The sequence below is a fragment of the Rhinopithecus bieti genome, unplaced genomic scaffold (assembly GCF_001698545.2).
Source record: "Rhinopithecus bieti isolate Rb0 unplaced genomic scaffold, ASM169854v2 scaffold_33210, whole genome shotgun sequence".
Lineage (NCBI taxonomy): Eukaryota > Metazoa > Chordata > Mammalia > Primates > Cercopithecidae > Rhinopithecus > Rhinopithecus bieti.
In genome coordinates this window covers 719466-723429 of record NW_016814226.1, presented here as the reverse complement: position 1 = coordinate 723429, position 3964 = coordinate 719466, and the positions used below count along the sequence as shown (strand labels likewise).

The window sequence follows — 3964 nt, the reverse complement described above, 5'->3', positions numbered from 1 at the left end:
AGGGTTGGAGCGATGCCTGTGGGGGGATAGAGTGAGGAGAGTGGGGGAGGGTTGGAGCGATGCCTGTGGGGGGATAGAGTGAGGAGAGTGGGGGAGGGTTGGAGCGATGCCTGTGGGGGGATAGAGTGAGGAGAGTGGGGGCGGGTGGAGCGATGCTTGTGGGGGGATAGAGTGAGGAGAGTGGGGGAGTAGGACAGATGGAGGAGGAGGAGGTTCTTCCTCACTGTCTCCTTAAGTCTCAGTTTTCTCAACTTTTTAGCGGAACGATAGCTCAATGGGATCATTGCGACAATAAATAAGGCCAAGCGTATTGATAGCATTGTCCCTGCCACAGAGTGGCTGTGCCAAAGATGCTACCAGTTGCCACTTGTCACACCAGATTGTCCTGTGACAGCTGTTATTGCCAATGAACCCACTGACCAATGGACGGGCAGCGGCAAGAGCTCCCCTGCCCCACACCATCAGCCACCTGCCCCGGGGCCACACCTTACCTGTTGTTCCCCCCACACCCCTGCCCACAGGATCAGTCGACGTGGATGAGTGCTCAGAGGGCACGGATGACTGCCACATCGATGCCATCTGTCAGAACACGCCCAAGTCCTACAAATGCCTCTGCAAGCCAGGCTACAAGGGGGAAGGCAGGCAGTGTGAAGGTGAGTCCAGCCCGGCCCTCCCGGCCAGACCCTGAGGCTGCCAGGGCTGCTGCAGGTGGCCGATGCCTGCCCCATTCATCACCAGCTGGGGCTGAGCCTCCAGCACCACCGTCATGGTTGCCGGCGGCACAGGCTTCTCTCGGCCTCAGGAGGGAGGCAGCGAACTTTTCAGGAATGCTGGCTGCTTCCCTGGAAGGGTGGAGTTAGAGTCATGGGGTGCCTGATTCTCAACTGGGCTTGAAACTTTTCGTTCTTTTTAAGAAATTGGCTGGGTGCGGTGGCTCAGGTCCATAATCCCAGCACTTTGGGAGGCCGAGGCAGGCAGATTATTTGAGCTCAAGAGTTTGAGACCAGCCTGGCCAACATGGCAAAACCCCGTCTCTACTAAAAATACAACAAATACAAAAAAAGTTAGCCAGGCATGGTGGCGCATGCCTGTAATCTCAGCTACTCATGAAGCTGAGGCAGGAGAATCACTTTAACCCGAGAGGCGGAGGTTGTAGTAAACTGAGATGGCGCCACTGCACTCCAGCTTGGGCAACAGAGAAAGACTCTGTCTCAAAAAAAAAAGAAAAGAAAAGAAAAGAAAAAGAAATTAAGATGAAGTATTGAATGACATATTTGTGCATCTGTCCTTGACTGGCTGTATGGGGCTGGAGTGCAAAGACCTGGGCTTACCCCCTGACCTCCAAGGTCCCTAACGTCAAGTTCAAAACCACCCTGTAGGTCTCTGTCTCGAGTTCCAGTGCTTGGACAGACACTGGTGGATTTGTGCCATCTGTCTGTCTATCCAGCCTTTCTGCCCTGCACCTGGGGTGCTGGTTAGACCTCCTGGCATTAGAAACTGCCTCCCCAGCAGGCTGAAAGAGAGAAAAGAGCAGCTCTGGCTACGTTTGGTGCCAGGACTCTCCAAGCCCATTGGAACCTTTGGAGCTTTTGTCCATGAGGGTCTGCATGGCCGTCCTCACCCCGTGGGTCTGGAGCAGGACTGGGCATCTGGGAGCTGGAAATAGCTGTCTCCAAAACAGACACACCCCTGGATGGGGTCACTGATCCCCATCTTCCCTGTCTGCACCCGTCGTATAAATGAGGAAAGCTGAGGCTCAGACAGGAGAAGCATCTTTTGCAGGATTCCCATGTTCACAGTGACGTGACAAGAACTGAAATCCAGGTCTTGTAGCTCCCACTCAATGACTGTGGCAGCTAGTTTTCTTCTCCCTGGACCCTGCCAGCTGAATTTTTCCAAGTTTGGTGTTTGTATTAGGAAAGTGACACGTGAGCACAGGATGGGTCCCGGTTCTTTCTGTGTAAGGCGTTTATAGGGCTAGAGTTTTGTGGGCGATGCAGCCACACCTCCCTGGGATACTGGTGATGTTTATCCTTCGCATTTGTTGAGCATTTATTTAAGGCTGAGTGCTGGGCAGATGACATCGCCCTGGATCATGCCTGGTTGGGTCATATTCCTGGCAAGCTCAGGGCCCCAGAACCCAAAGAGGGGAGCTGGCGCCTACCCACAGATCTCTGGAAGGAGGCCAGGCTGGAGGCACACAGAGGAGGCCACGAGTGAGAAGCCTGGTGGGGCGGCTGGCCCGGCTGCTGTCAGGGCCAGAGGTTAGCTCCCTGGTTCGAGTGGTATATGTGAGGCTGTGTGTGACCGCTTTCTGATCCTCTATTCTGCCCCCCAGACCCAGTGTCCTGGCAAGGCAGGGCCATGGTTGACCCTCCATCTCTGCTGGTATAAGCCACTGACCTGGCCTCTTCGTCCCTCAGCCCAGCTCCTCCTTAGGCCCTCTCCTGCTGTCCCCTGCCTGGGAGGCCTTACCTGTTTCCCTAACATTTTTCGGAGTTCAGCTTTAACTCCCCACTCTGCTTGACCCCTGAGTTAGGAGACAGACTCTTGCCCCAAGCCCAGCTCTGTTGCTCACTGGCTCTGTAGGCTTCATGTTCTCACCTGCTAGAAAAGGAAACTGTTTTGTCCTGCTGGGTATGAAGATGAGACAAGAGGAGGCTTGCGAATGTGCTGCAGGAACTGCCAGGGGTCTCCCTATCTCTCTAGTCAAATTCGGGCCTCCACCCTTCACATCCTGAAACATCTCTATCCTGGCATGCGCAGACACACACAGACATGCACACACACTGGGTTGCTCTACGTTTGTGAGCCCCAGCTCAGATTTGCTGCCTGCCTGGAGCTCCTTACCTTCTTTCTGCATCCTGTCTAAATCTGAAGGCTAATCATTCTTTAGATTTGCCTCCTCCAGGAAGCCTCTGATACCTCCACTTATACATGCACTTACACATGCACACACATGCATGCTAGACTGCATTAGTTACCTACGCTGCTCCCAGAGGCTTCTGGGCTTCCCTCCAACATCACACTTCTGACTCGGTCATAATTACTTGTCTTGGTCCCCCACAGAACTGTGAGCTCATTTATTGAGGGCCCACCATAAGCTTGCTGTAGGGGTCACCATACCGAAGCTGTCAAACTCAGGCCATGCCCCCAGGAGCTCTCAGTGAGCTCAATTAGAGAGGGCCTTTTACATTTGTAACCATGTTCCCAGCTCATGGGGCAGGGCCTGGCACTAGCACGGGTCTACAGAAAACGTTTAGTCTGAGTTGGCTCTCCTTTGCCCAGACTAGACTTCACATTAGATGAGCAACCTCTAAGATATCCACAGAGGGGAGTGTGGAGCATGGGGTCTGTGGAAGGGCTCGTTCTGGCCCTGGTATCATCTTGACCCTGCACAATGAAAGACGGGACAGCAGATTCAAGGCTGGTCTCTTCAAGGGGAGCCTGGGTTGCAGCCCACATTTCATGTGAACATTTGGGCGGTGATTTGCCCTCACTGAGCCTTAGTTTCTCCTTTGGTTGTGAGGGCCAAAAATACTCCCCATCACAGGTCATCCTGAAGATTGAGTGAGGCACAGTATAGTGCACTAGGGGCTGGCATCCAATACACAGTAGGCACTCATTCCACAGTGTGTGCTCCATGTACAGATGGCAGGGTCATCACCGTGGTCCTGTCATTATCGTCATCAGCATTATCACCATCATCATTATCATCATCATCATCATCACCATCACCATCACCATCACCATCATCACCATCATCATCATCATCACCACCACCATCACCAACACCATCACCATCACCATCATCACCATCACCATCACCACCATCACCATCACCATCACCTACCACCATCACCATCACCATCATCACCATCACCATCATCATCACCATCACCACCACCATCATCCCCATCACCATCATCACCATCACCATCATCACCATCACATCACCACCACC

At 53.3% G+C, this 3964-nt stretch overlaps 1 protein-coding gene across 1 annotated transcript in view; it reads left to right on the top strand.

The window, feature by feature from the left end:
- Positions 1-519: 519 nt before the first annotated feature.
- SCUBE1 (signal peptide, CUB domain and EGF like domain containing 1) overlaps positions 520-3964 on the top strand; it is a 150230-nt gene continuing 146785 nt past the window's right edge. The window contains exon 1 of the mRNA XM_017850047.1: positions 520-653. The gene's annotated coding sequence lies outside the window, so the exon portion shown is untranslated. The remainder of the gene's footprint in view (positions 654-3964) is intronic.